Raw genomic sequence first — 19,516 nt, 5'->3', positions numbered from 1 at the left:
AGGCATTTCAGTAGAATTAACGGGGGGGGGATATCAAAAGATTGAAAATAAAGTGCTTCCTGAATACAGTTTACGTAATAAGCTCTCATACCTGATAGCAGAGAAGACTCCCAAATAATAAACATAATTCTGGGGGGTGGGGACTATTCTGTTGCGAACACTTCACTGGGGAAATCACCAAAGGCACCAAATCCTTACTTGAAATGGGGCTTGTCCCTTTAAGTATCATAACCACAAAGCTGTGAATCATAAGTTAAAAGCAATCACTCCGTTCCCTATTCCTGAACACATATGCCAGCCTGGGCATCCATATCGGCAACGTTGGCAGACTGGAGACCTCCAAAGGTCACAGCAGTATGAACTCTGCCACCTGTGGAATATGCAGGCATCCCGAAGTGTCTAGACATCGGCACTAGATTACAGCAAGTTCTCTTGAATAGGCAGAAATGTCATATCACCCCACCCAGAAGAAGAGGGAAAGGAGAGCCATACAAATTTATGCTTTCTTCATGGTACAAACGCTGATTTACAAATAGAAGTTATTTCTCCTTTAACTATGTTCCTCTTGCTATGTTGCCTAACTGCAAACCAACAATTGTGACATCACCATCATTTCCAGGCAGTCAGACACAAGCTACGAAGAGAAAATTTCCATTTGTCAACTGCAGTGTTATTAACCAGCACTTAGGGAAAAGAACATGAAGGGGAGTGGAGAAGTTAAGGTATACAGCATTTGAAAATGTAAGTGTGAAGTATATATGTGTGACAAATTTCTGAAGAGCAGGGATTTGTGGACCAACTGTTTTTCTTTTTTTTTTTTTTTTTAAGATTTTGTTTCTAAGTAATCTCCATACCTACTGTGGGGCTCAAACTTACAGCCCCAAGATCAAGAGTCATATGGTCCACCAAATGAACCAGCCAGGCGCTCCAAGGGACCAACTATTCTTAAAAGGAGAAAAAAACCTCTGTTTCCCATAACTTGGTGATTACATGTGTGCCAATATTTTACACAATTTTAAAATAACCTTTTAAAAAATTAAATGTGTGAGCTTATTTAAATACAACCAGAAAGAATTCTAATAAAATTTATTTTATCATAAGCAAGGAAATGGGCCAACAGAAGCCATGTGGTCAAAAGTAAAGAAGGTCAAGATCAGAGAATCGAAATGGCAATGGGAGGGAAACAGGTGATTTCTCAACCTAGGTAATGAATGCCCAGTAATGCCCAGTCAGCCAAGGAACATGAGTAGAGGACAGAACCATTCAAATATGTTGAAACTATCTTTACAGGTTTTAAAATAGACTTTATTTTTTAAATATTTATTTGTTTGACAGAGAGAGCACACGAGGAGAGACAGAGTCAGAGGGAGAGAGAATTTGAAGCGGACTCTGTGCTGAGCGTGGAGCCCAACACGGGGCCTGATCTCATGGCTCTGAGATCATGATCTGAGCTGAAACAAAGAGTCTGTGGCTTAACCAACTGCGCCACCCAGGCACCCTAAAATAGACTTTATTTTATAAAGCAGTTTCAGTTTCACAGGCAAATTGAGCAGAAAGAACAGAGATTTCATATATACTCCCTGCCCCCATATCCACAGCCTCCCCCATCATCAACAGCTCCCCCCAGAGTAGTACATTTGTTACAACTGATGAAGCTACGTTGACATATCATCACCCGAGTCCACAGCTTACATCAGGGTTCACTCTTAGTGTTTCCATTCCATGGGTTTAGACAAATGTATAATGACATGTATCTACCATTATAGTATCATACAGAGTAGTTTCATTGCACTAAAAATCCTCTGTACTTTGCCTATTCATCCCGAAGTCTCCCCCACACACCCCCAACAACCCCTGGCAAGCACTGATCTTGCTGTCTCTGTAGTTTTGCCTTTGCCAAATTCTCATTTGGTTCGAATCATACTGTAAGCAGCCTTTTCAGACTGGCTTCTTTCACTTCGTAATACACATTTAAGTTTCCTCCATGTCTTTTCATGGCTTGATAGCTCATTTCCTTTTGGCACTGAATAATAGTCCATTGTCTGGATGGACTACAATTTATCCATTCACCTCCTGAAAGACATCTTGCTGGCTTCCAAGTTTGGCAATTGTGAATAAAGCTGCTATAAGCATCTGCTACAGGTTTTATGTGGACATAGGTTTTCACCTCCTTTGGGTGAATACTAAGGAGCATGATTGCTGGATCATACAGTCAGAGTATGTTTAGTTGTGTAAGAAACTCCCAAACTGTCTTCCAAAGTGGCTGCACCATTTTGCCTTCCGAACAGCAACGAACACGAGTTCCTGTTGCTTCACATCCTCTCCAGCATTCGGTGTTTCTCTATAGCTTTTAATTTCTCGTTCTCTAACATAGATTGATGACAGAAGTAAAGACCTAGGTTTTGTGCACAGTGGTGTGGAATGGGGCCTTGGGAGAATGGAGTACAAAAAGTAGAGTAGAAAAGTCTGAAAAAAAGACCACAGGGGCACCTGGCTGGCTGGGTTGGTAGAGCATGCAACTCTTGACCTCAGAGTCATGAGTTCAAGCCCCATGTTGGGTGTAGAGCTTACTTTACAAAATAAAATTTAGAAGACCACAGCTTTTTTTTCAGTGATGGCCTAATTATTTATATGTATAATGTTTCTATGTTTACAGTATCTTTCAGAAAAGAGCACTATTGATTCATTGTAGGCTGGCTTATGCTCTGAGTTTTTTTTTTTTTCATCAATAGCGGTAAATTCATAAGACACACATGTGCACCTCACCACTTGGTGACCAACTTCATACATTTAAGTGACCTTTGACATGTAACCCAGATCCTTGCCTTTATTTTCTTCAGTTCTAATAAATGGAATTGAGCTAGACAATTTGAAAAGTTCTTCCCAGTCCTTTAAGCAATGACATCCATATGTTTTTTCACAAATAAAAAGTGTCCCCAAAGATATGTGTTTTTCAATGGAATGTTCCCAAAGAGAGGAGAATTTCCCATGAAAAAGGCATTGAATGTACTTAAGCTTGTCGTTCCTCTCTCCTTGCATGCCATTCCTGACTGATAAATGATACCTTTTCTTCCAAAATTTTTCCTAATCAGGTTTAAATATGGAGCCTAAACAAGTAAATTATAGTTACATTTTCTTTTCAAAAGCATACTTTTTAAAAAAGAATCAGCAAGCGGTGCCTGGGCGGCTCAGTCGGTTAAGCATCTGACTCTTGATTCTGGCTCAGGTCGTGATCTCAGTCAGGGTCCTGGGATTGAGTCCCACATTGGGCTCCCTGCTCAGTGGAGACTCTGTCTCCCTCTCCCTCTGCCCCTCATGTGCTCTCTGTCTCTCTCAAATAAATAAATAAATCTTAAAAAATAAAAATTTAAAAAAATTTTTTAAAAAGAACCTGCAAACGAATGATTATAATCCCATTGAGAGTAATGAATTCCCTCATTCAACATCTATTTTGTGCCAACTATGTGAGTTTTCAGAGAAGGCACTAAATACATTTTCTTTTCTTTGTATGATATGACTGTGTGAATGCAGCCCTTGAAAAGTCAGTGCCCCATAATTACAAATGTAACACGTAATTTATAATCACGAACGTACTTAAACATAATCGTGAACATAATTGTGGGTACTTTGGCTTCAATTTTGTTGGTTTCCATATTTGTTACATCTCTATATACAGTGGCAAAAGGCAAACTATAAAAAGGAACGTATGTCTGTCTCTCTTCTGTTAGCCATTAGAGACTCGAAGGTGGGCACATAAAAAGGGAAAGGCAAACAGGCACACAAAAGAGAAAGCATGAAAAAAACAAGAGGAATGTGCGACTGGAAAGGAAAATGGATGCTGAAGGAAGAAAATAAAAAGAACCAAGTGACAGTGGTCTGACTTACGCATCACCTTGCCCTTCACGGAAACAAGCAAGACCTCAGGGCATTCCCAGCATCCCCCCTGCCTCAGAACCCTATCAGGAACAGGGGTACAAATTGAATACCTGTCAACTTGCATCAATGCGAGTTTTCCAAACATGTTTGGAAAATGAGAAAATTTCTGGATATTCATATTTTGATCTTTCCAAAAGACCCAGTGTCTTGGTTTTAACCAAATATGACCAAACATTATATTCTGTGAGGAAGAGAGGTCACACCAACGTGTACTCATGTGTCATTTATCTGCTGCTTCATGACAAACAACTCCAAAACCAAGTGGCTAAAGAGAATAACCGTGTATTATCTGTCATGATTCTGTGTACTAGCTGGGCTCAGCTGGGTGGTTTTTCTGTCCTAGGTGATATTGACTAAGGTCACCCATTCTACTGGGTCGCTCATTCAGTAGCTGCAATCAGCTGGGAGCTGTACTGGGGCTGAAATTTCCAAGATAGTTTCATTCACATTTCTGGAAGTTGGTGTTGGTCAGCTAGAGTTCATAGTTCTCCACATGGTTTCTCATCTGCTGGCAGGTTCGATTGGCTTTCTTAAAGCATGGCAGCTGCGTTCCAAGAAGGAAAGGCTCACTTTTGTGCCAATGCTTATCAAGTCTCTGCATCATGTTTGCTGATGTCCTGTTGGCCATACAAGTCACATGGCCCAAGCCCAGTGTCGTCTGCACCTGTGAAGGAATACAAGTGACTTGTGATGGATATGGGGGGTTAAGCCTAGACCGGATAGAGATGGGAATTGTTGCAAGGAAATGGAAATGTGTAGAAGATCATAGATGGGTTTTTCTTGCTTATCAAAGGAAATGTTACTGTTTTATAACAATGCTATTAATATGGGCAGACTTTGACACAATGTATTCCAAAGAACAAGTTTATATTTTGAAATGGTTTTTACAGCTGAGACTCTGTGTGTACTGCCTACTTGTGACAGTTGTATGTGTTTATTTTGTATCTAGCAGCAAAGCCTACAGTAAACCCTTAAAACAATGAAAGAAATGTGGGAGGGTGCAGCACAATGACGTTATTACCAGAAGGTATGATTCCATTGATTGGTGGATTCATTCACTCATTCAACAGTCCCTTATAGAACACCCACACCCTAGTGCTAAAACAATGATCAGGACAAAATCCCTGGCATCAAAGAGCCTAGGTCATTGCATTCTGAGGGGTCAGGGTAGGGAGAAGGTGGCAGGAATCTGCATCTCTAACAAGCACCTTACATGACTCGGACAGACTAATGGTTGAGAACCTCTGCCTTAAGGCTTTTTCTACCACTATTTTTAAGTATTATTTGTGAGCAAAGAACTAAGATTTGGGAGAAAAGGGGACTAACACAAGATAAAAGACAGATTTCTCTTAACACAGTTTTGTTGAATCCTAGAACAATGGAGACTCTGGCATACCCATAGTGCCCTGGTTCCCAAAGTGTGGTCTCTGTATCTGCAGTATCAGCATTACCTGGGAATTTGTTAGAAATGCAAATTATCAGACCTCACCTACTGTATCAGAAATTCTGGGGTTAGGGTCCAGCAACCCAGGTTTTAACAAGTCCTATAGGTGGTTCTGATATGGGTAGAATTAGCAAATCTTTGCCATATCCTAATTCTATTACAGTTGCAACATTGCATAGAGTGATGCATAATTTTAGGTAGCTACACAGACATTATTAACATGCATGCGAGTGGATTTTCTAGTTTGCGTGGGGGGAGAGGAAAGCTCCTAATTTGGCTTTCTTAATCAAGTATGTTTACATTCTTAATCTGCCTTTAACTCCCTCTACTGTCCTGGGCAAATCACCTCTTACGTCTGCCTACATCATCCCAGACCTATAAAATAAAGGAGTGTCTGAGCTATTTATTGTAATTCTTTCCATCACTTTCCCTCTTATGCCTTTCCATACCCATGTCAACCCCTATTCAAGTATTCGTTGCTAGAATAGCAAGAAGAGATAAGGAAAGGCTAGCTTTCCAAACAGACTAGAAAAAATAGGGCAAATATGGCAAGACGAAGAAGCATTACTGGACGTCCCCCTCCACCAAAAAAAAAAAAAAGATTCTCGACGGAAATGTCGTCTTTCTGCTTATATAAATTAACAACAGGAAACAGTAGAGGAGGAATCATTGAAACACCCAGAGACTCTCCGGTGGGAGCTGACTTTGATTTCTTGCTCTACAGTCAGAAATCATCACAATGAACTTGAGACAACTCAAGCTACTTAAATCGTTTGCCTGAAGTGCCTCAGTGTCCGCCTCTGGGTTTCTTCCGTGGAAACAGACTTGCTAGTGAAAAAGCATCTTGACTTTCAGGATTAACCATGCCGCTCGTAGAGTGCGTTCACCCACCCTCCCATCCACAGCAACAACATTTGCCGTATTTGACAGATGAGCAAAAGGAAGCCAGGGAAGAAAATTAGTTACTCAAGGTCAGGATGATCAAGTGTTGAATGGCAAGGCCAAGATCAGACCAAGATCCTTAGCTTTCCAATCCAGTGTTTCCTCCACTGTTTTACTTTAAGACCTGGAATGGGTGGTGGGGTCAGCAAGGCGGACCAGCATCCTGGTCCTTTTTATTTATTTTCCTGACATCCCTTCCCTCAGAGTGTTCTAAAAGGGCAATAGGCCTGATGTCAGGAGCTGGAAATTCTAGTCCTGGTTCTGCCACAGAAGGCTGGCTGGTCTCAGGCAAGTCACTTGGGCTCTCTGGGCCTCACGTGCCCCATTGTTACTTCCAACTCTGCCTCAGTAATAGTATGAAAAAGGAAATCGGAGTATCTATAGGTTGATTTTTACATTTATATAAATTTGAATTTTCAGACTGTAGCTAGTGTTTGAAGGGTTGAGAAAGAGCAGACAGATGGGAGTAATTCTAACTGGATAAGAGGAAATAGGACTAGGAGGTTCAGAGTAAATATTTAAGGTGTGGAGATTAGATAAGGCGAGCTAGACTCTTCTGTTTAAGACCCTTGCCTTTGCCCTTCCCTGATCTCCAAGAGGGAGCTTAGATGCGTGTGACTCCTGAAACTTTAAATCATTTTTTGGTCTCTCAGTTTTGTTTTGGTGAAAGGAATTGGGATGTGGAAAAGACTGTTGTGGGAATCACAGGATCAATATATTTAAGAATCTCTCATGTACATCTAACCCCACTTATTCTGAAATGTTTGAATTCTAATCCCACTATACCGGTAAATAATTTGGCTGTCCTCTTGGAATCTGAGAGTCAAAAAACGTGTGAGAGTTGGAACACGGTCGGTCACTTTTTTGTTTTTAAATGGATCGATGTGGTAGGTTTGGTGGCTTTCTTTTTACTGCCTGCTAGAATCAAGGAAATCCTTATCTGTATCATTTATTAATGCCTTTCATGGTGTTTAGAGGCAAGTTACCTTACTTCCTTTACATTTGCCGGAATGCCTGTCTGTGTCTTCTTCCAGGAAATTCAGAAATACTGATTCATCTGCCCTCTTCTCCTAAGCAGGCCAGTTTATTAGTAGTTCTTAAGTCCAGCATTTCTATAAGCAGGCCTCATGGGGAACACTAGAATCTGATACCTACACAGAGTACAGGAAAATTTCCTTCCAGAGTGAGGGTGGTTAAACTATAAACACAGGATGGACAAGAGAGTGTGGTGTAGAGTAAGGGCTAGAGGAGAAAAAATAGAAATGATGTTCCAGAACCCTGGGAGATTAGGGGAAAGGATGGAAGGAAATGAGAGCATGACAATAGTAGAGTGCTTTTGAAATTGACAGACAGCATGCTGGTTTACATAATTAGTGATTTTCAATCAGCATCTTTTTTTTTAAGATTTTATTTATTTATTTGCCAGAGAGAGAATGAGAGAGAGAGAGAGAGAGAGCACAAGCAGGGGGAGCAGCAGAGGGAGAGGGAGAAGCAGGCTCCTCTCTGAGCAGGGAGCCTGACATGGAGCTCGATCCCAGGACCCTGGGATCATGACCTGAGCCGAAAGCAGACATTTAACCTACTGAGCCACCTAGGCGCCCCTCAATCAGCATCTTTTAAAAATTGGGGAATTGTATAAAATTTCTGGACACAAGAGACTCTCTTTTAAAGCTCCATTTTTCTGTCCAACTAAGGAACTATCGAACTGGACCAGAGGTGTCAATTCTTTTACAAGCAATTGCTCATAAAATTTCAACAGAACAAGTGGCATTCGGATTATATGAGGCCAGTAAAGTGAATTAATACATACCAGGGGCAAGTGTGTTTGACAGCATCAATAAAAGAATCAATACTATAGTAATTAGGAGCAGCTCTACCAGTCAGCACCAAATTAGCAGGGTTTTTTTTTTTCTTTGTCTAATTCATGTAAATTACAGCTTGCTTCTTTCTCATAAAAACCCCTTGCTTTCCCCACATGAGCAGGACACTTTTCCCACTCCTCTGGAATCTGTGCACCCAAACTGCAATTCTGAGATCACAAAGGCCTGTCTTCTTTTTCAGTTTTGCCTCCTTTTCTCAGTTGACATAAATGGTGTCAGAACAGCATGGGATCCGAAGCAATGCACCGCTCTGACTCTGGATTCAAACATGGTACCTGCCTGAGCAGGCGGCTCGGGGTTCTGCTGGTGAGTTCTCTTAGTTCTAAGCCTCACTGTTTTCATAATTTGTATTAAGCAAGCTCTATGCCCAATGTGGGGCTCAAACTCACAACCCCAAGATCAAGAGTCACATGCTCTACTGGTTAAGCCAGCCAGGAGCACCACCCCCACCAAACTTCCTCTTTTTGGTTGAGGCTCAGGCCCAGGTTTGGGGTGTCTTTCCCATGTGGGCTTTTGTCTGTCTGTCTGTCTGTCTGTCTGAACTACAGTTACTCTCTTCTGTCTGGCGAATACTCAGTGGGATCTTTGGTTTGGAAAATTGCTGGAGAGCAATCCCTACCTGGCACTCCAGCGGGGTGTATGTTATGGGTCCATTTCTTGTAAGTTTCTGTCTTGTTGGATCAATCTTACTTGTCGTTAGGGTGGCCACTCCGGGGATCTTTTGAGATTCCAAAATTAGTTTATTTGCATGCACAATTGGAAAAAGAAAAGAGAACCAAGCATCTTGAGTAGGAAGCATAGTTCACTTAGTATTTGGGGACCTCTGAGAAAGTAAATCATTCTGAACTTGCTTCCTTACACAAAAATAACTAAACTTTCTAAAGCCGACTCTGACCTCCCTCAGAGATGATCTAAACCAAAAAAACTTATGAGAAACTGCTGCAGCTGTTGCTCTTCCTCGACCTTCTCCCTCCTGCTCTTCACCTGTATAGCCAAGGATTTTCTTAAAGATTGATTGATTGATTTTGAGAGAGCGAGCGAGCATGAGTGGGAGAGGCAGAGAAAAAGAATCTCAGGCAGACTCCCCACGGAGCACGGAGCCTGACACAGGGCTCGATGTGAGGCTCCATTTCAGGGCCCCGAGATCATGACCTGAGCCAAAACCAAGAGTCAGACAGTTACCCAACTGCACCACCCAGGCTGTCCTGTATATCCTAGTTTTACAGAACTTCCATTCTGTAATATCAACCTAGAGGTTCCTCTGGACCCTCCAGTCATCCAAACTCCTTCTAAACTTAAACCTAATGAAGGAGGTTCTAAGACTTCATCAGTCGTTTATACTCCTTGGACCAAGGCAGGATTGTGAGCTGCTACCAAGGACCTTCCTAATGCCCTTGAAGACCCTCTAGGACTCGCTAAGGAATTCCTTTTAGTTATTCAGACCTATAAACCTGGAAATTCTGACCTTTATCAACTTACACACATGCTTATAAGTGAGTGGAATATAGGGGGATGAATGGGAAAAGTAGGCTGGACAAAGCCTTTTGATGATTTTTCTTAGTGAAAAGTTATAGCTATAGGTTTTAAGTTTTTAAGCTAGCTAAAGATTTACATAAAACTATCCCTAAGATTTTTCAAAAGACTATAGATTGGAGAAGCAAATCAGCAGTGTACTCAATGGCCAAATGAATCTGGTTTTTGATTATTATGATAGGTTAAGAGAAAACTTTTTAACAATACTTTGGTATTGACAAAATTAATTGTGAAAACCCTTTTCAAAAAAAATTTAATTGCACCTTTATTACTTAAAAGACAGAGTTGGCTCAAACAGCCCAAGAGCACTTTCTCCTCTAAGGACATGAACAATGAGGGGAACGAATGTGCTCACGTAACAGAATAGGGCAGCTCCGAGGACAAAAAGGGATCTTACTTCTACCCAATACCTTAGGGGAAATAGATGTTATAGGGAATGGGGTGAGATGAGGTCTCTCTTTTCTTTTCTTTCTTTTTTTTTTTTTTTGAGTGAAGTTGACACACGACGTTACATTAGTTTCAGGTGTCCAACATAGTGACTCAACAAGTTTATACGTGAGGCTATGCTCACCACACGCGTAGCTACCACCTGTCACCATGAAACTCTGTTACACTACCACTGACTGCATTCCCTATGCTGTGCCTTTTATTCCCGCGATTTATTCATTTCCTACCTGGAAGTCTGTATCTCCCTCTCCCCTTCACCCTATAGACATGAGAGCAACACTGTCAGTGTCAAGCCCCACCAACCTTCCTTTCCCCCTTCCTCGGAATGCAGAAACACTGTAAGTGGTGGAAGTGTCTCATACCTCATGACAGTTTTGAAATTCTTACCTGGCCCTTTTCAGCTGGGGCCCTTACAAGACACTTATCAAATCCTTCTCATCCCTACAGACCCTATTCTCCTGTTAGGCTTCAATTTTCTGGAGATGTATCAGGCACACATCTCCCTCCCTCAGAAGGGGCAAAGGTTTTTGGAAATAGCAGAACCGCACAGAGAAAATTCAACTTAGCTTCTGGACTGTGAAACTTCTTTAAGACTGAAGGGGGCCGAGGGGGCTCAGAGCACGTCTCCCCAGGGCGGGCCACTTCAGCATGTGAACTATTCTGAGCTGAAGGCAATGGAGACCCCGTGAGCTCAAGAGAAATAGCCGTTACCTTCAGACTCCACTCATTTTGTCTGCCTTTCTGCGACATGCAGGTTGCCACTTCTTTCTTTCGGCTATCTTTGGGAGTGACTCTGGGTCTTGGGAAGGTAGTATCTTTGCACCCTCGTTGGGAACGTCTTACACCCAAAGGGTAGTTATTTAATACTGTCGGAAATGCTTACTGTTTGTCCCAGCTGAAAACTGGCAAGAATTTTTCAAAGGTAGCTCTGTAGTCAAAAGTTGGCCAGATTAGAGGCTGATATTCAGCACCTGACAGGAATTTTTTTTAAGGCATCTCCCCTAAGTTAAAATTGTAATTATATACCCAGAGGGAAAGAAACAAACTGAGGAAAGTGTAGCCAGATGGGTAGATCAACCTATGATCTCATTTAAGTTGCAACCCAATTCCTTGAGGGATTAAAAGCTACTGTTTTTATCCTGCAAATCTTTCCAAAACTAGAAATAAAGCCCCAGAAACAACCAACAATCCTTCAACCTGTCCTTTTCACCAATCCCAAAATATCCACTATTTATCTCAAAAGTCTTGTAATGTCTCTGGGAACTCCTATGTAGATCAGCCTCTATTCCTAAAACTTGGAGGGAGGCCTGGGGGAGTTTTTTAAAATTACAAATGGCTCTAGAAGCACTCTTGCCCAAAATCTAGCCCCTAGCTTCCAAAACGTTACTTGTCAAGAATAGATACAAACGGTAAGTGCCTTCTCCACAAATACTGGTAGAAAAAGTTTTAGCTCTCTGAGCAGGGAAACAACTGATTCCATCTGCCGGAAAAACACTTTGGATCCAATTGTCCTTTTATAAACTAGTGAGTTCTGATTATCCTACTTGTCTCATGACTAAAAAATTTATTCTATTTTTTTTAAGATTTTATGTGTAAGTAACCTCTACCCCCAATGTGGGGCTCAAACTCACACCCCCAAGATCAGGAATCCCACACTCTTCTGACTGAGCCAGCCAGGTACCCCTCATGGCTAAAAAATTTAAAACAGTAGCTTTAAGGTCACCATTTGTGTCTGTCTTTATGATCATAGGCGTCATACATGTGTGGCATTTACCACCTCTGAATGGTATTGCCAAAATTAATTTATAAAAGAGCTCTGCTTAATTGGCTTAAAGAAAATTAGTGCTTATATAAATTAAATTCTCAGAGATTTCTTTCAAATTCATGTGATCTAAGATTAATCCTTAATATATAAAAGCTAATTGAAGTTGGTTGGTTTAATTAAAACAGGCATGTTTTTAGAGTTGCCAGTATTAAATATAAAACTTTTATTCTACCTAGGTTTGCTAGAAGTCAAATTAGCTCATGTTATCTCTGTTGCAGAATTTGTCAGCAAGGAATATAACTTAAAGGTGACGGCTAGCTGTTTAGTGTCTTGTGAAGTTTTCATGACTAATCCAAACATAATTGTTAAGAACAAGTGAATTAAATAGATGTAAGTAAAATAAAAGTTTGTAAATGAACTTTTCAGCAATATTTATGTCTACTTAAATAGTTTCCCCAAATCCTTTTTGGTAACTTAAAACCCTAGTTTTGTTAAGTTAAATTACGTGATAGATAGTCTTTAAATATCTAGATCATTTCCAAATCAGATAAAATACTGAAACTTTAATTACTAAAACATAAGCTTATTTACTTTTGACTTCATATTATAGGAACTGAAGATATTTAGGTCTACTGGTAAACATGTTTTGTGCCATTCTGAGAAATTTACCATAAGAAGGCATATGTTTCTAAAAATGATGAAATGTATTCATAAATTTGCCAGTCTAAAGAATGCTGGAATAGGGGTGCCTGGCTGGCCCAGTCAGTGGAGCGTGCAATTCTTGATCTCGGGGTTGTGATTTCAAGTCTCATGCTGGGTGTAGAGACTGCTTAAAAATAAAATCGTAAAAGGAAAAAAAGGGGGGCACCTGGCTGGATCAGTTGGTAGAGCATTCAACTCTTGATCTCAGGGTCATGGGTTCGAGCTCCACATTGGGGGTGGAGATTACTTAAAAATAAATAAATAAATAAAATCTTAAAAGAAATAGAATGCTAGTATAGCAGTTCATAATTGCTTACTTCTTAGTTTTCATTAGAAATTAAGGTTTCCAGGGATGCCTGGGTGGCTCAGTCAGTTAAGCGTCTGCCTTCGTCTCAGGTCATGTGATCCCAGGGTCCTGGCATCCAGTCCCATATTGGGCTCCTTGCTCAGTGGGGAGCCTACTTCTCCCTCTGCCTCCCCCCCCCCCCCCGCTTGTGCTCTATTTCTCTGACAAATAAATAAAATATTTTAAAAAAAGAAATTAAGGTTTCCAAGGGCACCTGGGTGGCTCAGTTAAGTGTCTGACTCTTGATTTCGGCTCAGGTCATGATCTCAGGGTTGTGAGATCGAGCCCCGTGTCCGGTTCTGCACTGGGTGTGGAACCTACTTAAGATTCTCTCTCTCTCCTCTCCCTCTGACCTCCACCCTCTGCCCACCCCTCACTCGCACACACTCTAAAAAAAAAAGAAGAAGAAGAAGAAAAGAAATTAAGGTTTCCTGGGGTGTCTGGCTGGCTCAATTGGTAGAGCATGTGACTCTTGATCTTGGGATCATGTGTTTGAGCCCCATGTTGGGTGTAGAGATCATTTAAAAAAGAAAAATAAGGTTCCTAAAAGTTAAGAATTCTACTAAATATAATTCAAGCTACTAGAAATAATAAGGAAACACTTTCATATACCAAGAAAGTAGGATGTTATGTGTTTGGTAAGAAAAGATATGAGAAATGGAGATGTGCTTTTTGTTGAGGGAAAAGAAAGTTTTGTCCTAAAGCAAGGCTGGTTATTTAAAGAGGGAAAACATACACAAAATCTGAACATTGTAGAAAGTTTGTGAAAAGGGAATCTTTGAAAAAAATTGTATGCATGGTCAGGACTACAGTTGGAATGAATGAATTCTTTTCATTATACAATGGAATATTACTCAGCCATCAGAAAGAACAATTACCCAACATTTGCAGCAACATGGATGGGACTGGAGGAGATTATGCTAAGTGAAATAAGTGAAGCAGAGAAAGACAATTTTTTGGTTTCACTCATTTATGGAACGTAAGAAGTAGGAAGATCGGTAGAAGAAAGGGAAGAAGAAAGGGGGGTAAACAGAAGGGGGAATGAACCACGAGAGACTATGGACTCCGGGAAACAAACTGAGGGCTTCAGAGGGGATGGCGGTGGGGGACTGGGATAGGCCAGTGATGGGTATTAAGGAGGGCACATATCACATGGTGCACTGGGTGTTACACGCAAACAATGAATCATGGAACACTACATCAAAAACTAAGGATGTACTGTATGGTGACTAACATAACATAATGAAAACTTATTATAAAAAAAAGAGAATGAGTTCTTGTCAGGCCCCTGAGATGGAGAGTCGCACGCTCTACCTCTACGGACGGAACCAGCCAGGTGCCCCTGGAATGAATGAGTTTTGTCAAAGGTACACTGGTACAAGACTGGAACTGGTTTCCTCTCGCTGTTAAAACAACAAAGTGTTCTTAGATTATTGGTCCACTCTAAATAAGAAATTATAAACAAAGGTTTTTGTCTTTAATGTACTCTAGGTAAGAAAACTGAAGTTTCAAGATGTTTTGTCTTTATCAGGTCTTTGATTACTTAAGGAAACTGAATCTTCTCAATATTAAAAGAGCTAAGTTTTGCTAAGAACTAGGTAACCTTCTGTATTTGCCTTTAGAATCTTTTATTGTCACCTTGGATAATAAATAAAAGAGTATTAAGTTTTGTAATTATCTGTGATCCTATTTAGGCATGTGTTTTAAAAACTTCTGATATTTTTAACAAACTTCCCCCAATTCAAATTCTAAATGAAGTCTTTTTGAATAAATTATCAAATTACCAAAGCACTGTCAGGTAAGTGATGATAAACCTTCTTAGGTTATATTGTATGGATGAATTGCTGTTAATATAACTGCTCTAGAAATAATAGGAAATTCTTAAAGTTTTAATATGTCCTGGTACAATGTTATCACTTGTAATTCAAATTATTAAAGTGTTGTGTGTCACAGAAATAACCAAATTTCTTTGTCAATTGCATTGTAATGAACTCTCATGGATCTTGAACCATGGCCATTTTGAGTCTTTTGTCATTTACAGTTCTTGTTTTATACTTGATGCTCTTGCAAATGTGTTTCAGCTTCAAGGAGATTCATGGAAAGGACTTTTGACAATACAGGTTTCTGATAACCTTAAGATCAAAAAACTGAACTGGATAAGAATTTCTGTAACTAGTGCGAAACCTGGATTCAAGCAACAAGAATTGGGGCGCCTGGGTAGCGCAGTCCTTAAGCGTCTGCCTTCAGCTCAGGGCGTGATCCCGGCATTCTGGGATCGAGCCCCACATCAGGCTCCTCCACTGGGAGCCTGCTTCTTCCTCTCCCACTCCCCCTGCTTGTGTTCTCTCTCTCTCTCTCTTTCTCTCTCTCTCTCTCTCTCTCTCTCGCTGGCTGTCTCTCTGTCAAATAAATAAATAAAATCTTTAAAAAAAAAAAGCAAGAATTAATAACCCGGGCCCGAATAAACTGAGGAAGATGATCATAGTTTTTATGACTCTTGTTTGAAACATTGCTGGTTTTCTAATGTTTGCTCTTCCAGATTTAAGGACACTCTCTCTTAAGCTATTTATGACTTAAAGACATTTGATAAAATATGCCTTTGTGAACAAATATGAAACAATTATCTTTTTCTCCCTACCCGATCCCTCCAGAGTTTAGAAACTCTCGGTGAATATACTTATTTTAATGGCAATTATAGTTATTTGCAAAATTTATTCAGAATCTGCTCTTCTTGTAACAGAACACCATTGCAAACATTGGTTATATTACCAAGGCTTTGACTGGAATGTTATATTTGAGAGAGAAGTGCATACACTCAGATATGACCAAATAGCTTGAGGGAACTAAGGTTGGTTTTATGGAGCCAATGAAGCCCCTTGGAAAAATAAGCCTGATACCTTGCTTACAGGATTCCCTGCAGCCTTACCAGATGAGTAAGGAATGTCACTTCCTGGCAGGCGCAGGAACCTCAGGATATTTGGGAGACCTCAAGAAGGGAGGATTCACCCAAATCCATAGCGATTAATTACACACAAGTTGGATGGCAACCATTTGGGTTGGCTTCTTAGCTTGAATGCTGTTGAAAGTCCAATCTAAAATTCCTTATGAAAAGTTTCAGGAAAGCTGATTTAAAAGAAGCTATGGAGTCAATCACTATTCTTGCTACACTTTTGAAAATAATCAGGCCAAGGTGTTGAAATTGGACTTACTTTACAAATGAGTATTCATTTGGCTAATTTAAGTGGAAATGAGGGTGATTTTAGGGAGTGTTAAAAAACAAAACCCAACTGAATAAATCTGAAGATCTAATTGGTTTTATTAAATGAATCGTGAATCAAGCAGCATCCCATCTAGAAAATAGAGGGAAGCTTTGAGAAATTGTACAAAATGGAAGGGGCTTATAGGAAGGAGGGTGGGGCCTGAAAGTTATGAGTAAAAGAAAAGGATTGTTCCAGGCAAGGTCACTTTCCCTTCGGGGGAAGAAGCAGGGAGTCTTATCATGCAGATTACTTCATCTTCCTTTGGGGGATGGAGAGGCCCCAAGTGACAGACTCTTTGGAGCTGATGAGGAAAATTCCTGACTCACCAGTTAAGATTACGTTTCTGGATTTGCAACGAGGTAGATGGAACTAGAGGGTATTTTGCTAAGTGAAATAAGTCGCTCAAAGACAATTATCATATGAGCTCTTATGTGAATTTAAGAAACAAAACAGAGGATCATAGGGAAAGAGAGGACAAAGCAAAACAAGACGAAATCCGAGAGGGAGACAAACGGTAAGAGACTCTTAATCATAGGAAACAAACTGAGGGTTGCTGGAGGGAAGGGGGTAGAGGGATGGGGGTAACTGGGTGATGGACAGTAAGGAGGGCAGGTGATATAATAAGCACTGGGTGTTATATAAGATGGATGAATTACTGACCCCTACCTCTGAAACTAGTAATACATTATATGTTAATTAATTGAATTTAAATTTAAAAAAATTACATTTCTGGGGGAGACTGAAACTGAAATTAAATTAGGTGTTAGTTTACAGTTTGGGAACTTGGCCTAAGTAACACCATTTTGGGCCTGTGGTTTTCTTTTGAAAAAGAGAAAAAATATATATATTTCAGTAATACATGTGTGCGGGTGTTAGATTCTAGTTCTGATTGAGGGTTTGTTGTTTCCCTATGAAACTGGGCTGGATCCTGAATTCTGGTTTCCTCATATATCTGGCTGTGACTCTCCAACTAAGGTTTCTAATTTTCTTTCCTTCTTTTGACTTGGAATCACTGAGAACTAAAATTGCTGTTTTGGGGACACCCGGGTGGCTCAGTCGCTTAAGTGTCTGCATGATCTCTGGGTCCTGGGATCCAGCCTCGCATGGGGCTCCCTGCTCAGCGGGGAGTCTGCTTCTCCCTCTGCCCCTCCCCACCATGTGCTTTCCTCTCTGCCAAATAAATAAATAAAGTCTTTTTTAAAAAAAATTGCCGTTTTTCCTGAAGCCCTGCAAACTGAAGCTAGACAACTTGAGATAAACCAGAGAAATTGCCACAACAGCCCACGTTTAGACCATCTTCGTGCCTTTTGCTGTATGGGCCACTCAGAAAGATCACCAAAGATATTCAGACTGCAAACCAGGAAAATTTATCAGATTGCCACTGCCTACTCTTACTCTCTGAAGATGCTGTGAGCCTAACAATCTAGAAATCTTCTCACTGGTAGCACTCAGGACCACACTGGGTTTATAATTTGCTCCAACCAATAACGCTTGTTTCCTTTGTTTTTCTTTTATTTCCATAGAGATGCCTCTTTTTAATTACCTGATTACTTGCACAATATGGGCCTAATTTTTGGAACCCCCTTGAAAGACCACCTCCTGAAATGAGACACAACTGTTTAACTGAATTGACCTATTTTCAAAAGACTAGTTCCTGAGATATGGAGCAGACCTCTCTCTTAAGGTCCAGAACAGAACATTGAACTCTGGTTACCAGGGAATAATACTGATGTCTGATATTTTTCTAAAAAAAATCTTGATCAAAGGGGAATTGTATAAAATTTCTGGACATAAGATTCTCCATTCTGAAGCTCCATTTTTCTTTCCAACACATGAACTCTTGAACTGGGCCAGGAGCAGCAATTGTTTTACAAACAGTTGGTCATAAAGTTTGAGCAGAGGAACTGGCATTCAGATCCTACGATCAAGTGAATTAATACATACCAGAGACAGGTTTGTTTGATGGCACCAATAAAATAATCAATAAGATAGTAATCAGAAGTGGCTCCACTGGTTAGCACCAAAGGAGCAGTTTTTTTCACTTCTTTATCTAAATCATGTAATCACCCCTTCCTTCTTGCTCATCAAAACCCCTTGCTTTCCNTACGTGACCAAGACCCTTTTCTGATTTCTCCGGAATCTGTGCACCTCAGTTGCAATTCTGAGACCCCAAATAAAGGCCTTTGTTCTTTTTCAGTTTTGCCTCCTTTACTCAGTTGATAAAATGATATGCAAATAGAATAAGACAATGCAAAACGCATAGCATGGAAAGATAAATTGTTTTGGAAACATTTTTCAAAAATGTAAATATGCATAAAAACATATTTATGTATAAATGTATGTACTAAATATAAAATAAATATATGCGCACAGGCGCGCCCGCAAACACACACACACACACACACACCTGGAGTTGTCAACTATTTCTCACAGTGGGTCTTGATTCAAAGTTTGAAAAGTCCCTGAAACAGAGGACTCAAAAGGATCCTGGCAAGGGAAATTCAAGGCCAAATAAGAGAGCCCCTTTCCTCTCCCTTTGCAATGTAGAGCAGTTAATGGAGGGAGAGAAAATGGCGTGGGAAGGAGGGGACACCGGAGTGAGGTCAAGCGAGGAGCAAAGGGCGTATCAGGACGGGGAGGTGCCGGATGCCCGATTGTCAACTGAAGGACCCGGGAAGGTTGATTCTGCAATCTTCCCTTAAATGCTAAAGCCAAAGAACTTCCGCGTTCCTCGTCCTGAAAAGCGTACAAAGATGGGGATTCGCCGTGCTCCCGGAGGTCACACTACATGGGGCCAGTTCCCGCGCAGGGAATTATTATCCAGGGCACAGAGACGGGAGGTGGGCGGGGCGTGGGAAGCGCGGGAAGGCCTGACCTGGTCAGTCTTCAGAGCGACTCACGTCGTGCTCTGCACAGCCCACCAGAGGAACCAGCAGCTCTGCACTCTGGGACCCATTCGCGGGAGGGAGCCCCACGGCACGGGTTGGGAGTTGTGCGCTTTCCAAGGGCCAGCCGCGCTCCCAGCCAAAGGGCAGCACCCGCCTCCGCCTCCGCCTCCGCCCCCGGCCACGGCCCTGGCCCTGCGGCAGGAAGGCTCGGCCTCCGGGTCGCCGGAGCCCACGTGACCTGCTGCGCGGGCCACCGCCTCCGCCGCGCCCAGGCCCCGCCCCTGTGACGTCTCACCGCTCTCTGATTGTCGGAACATTCCGCCTCTTTCTGCGTTCGCTAATTGGCTGGCCCGGCAGGCAGCGCCCCCCCCCC

General features: G+C 41.2%; 2 long non-coding RNA genes across 4 annotated transcripts in view; both read right to left on the bottom strand.

Annotated features, from left to right (window-relative positions):
• Positions 1-19,376, bottom strand: part of LOC103668205 — a 57,900-nt gene extending 38,524 nt beyond the window's left edge. The window contains exon 1 of one of the 3 annotated variants that reach the window (XR_005835580.1): positions 19,131-19,376. This is a non-coding gene — a long non-coding RNA (uncharacterized LOC103668205). The remainder of the gene's footprint in view (positions 1-19,130) is intronic. The other 2 variants (XR_005835578.1, XR_005835579.1) reach the window with 2 other exon arrangements.
• On the bottom strand, positions 4,203-19,124 carry LOC121103412. Its single transcript, XR_005835586.1, has 2 exons — positions 18,663-19,124; positions 4,203-4,600 (listed from the first exon to the last, which is right to left on the bottom strand). It is a non-coding gene; the product is annotated as an uncharacterized LOC121103412 (long non-coding RNA).
• Positions 19,377-19,516: the final 140 nt, after the last annotated feature.

Source organism: Ursus maritimus (genome assembly GCF_017311325.1).
Source record: "Ursus maritimus isolate PB19 chromosome X unlocalized genomic scaffold, ASM1731132v1 scaffold_X1, whole genome shotgun sequence".
NCBI lineage: Eukaryota > Metazoa > Chordata > Mammalia > Carnivora > Ursidae > Ursus > Ursus maritimus.
This window is presented reverse-complemented; position numbering and strand designations above follow the sequence as displayed.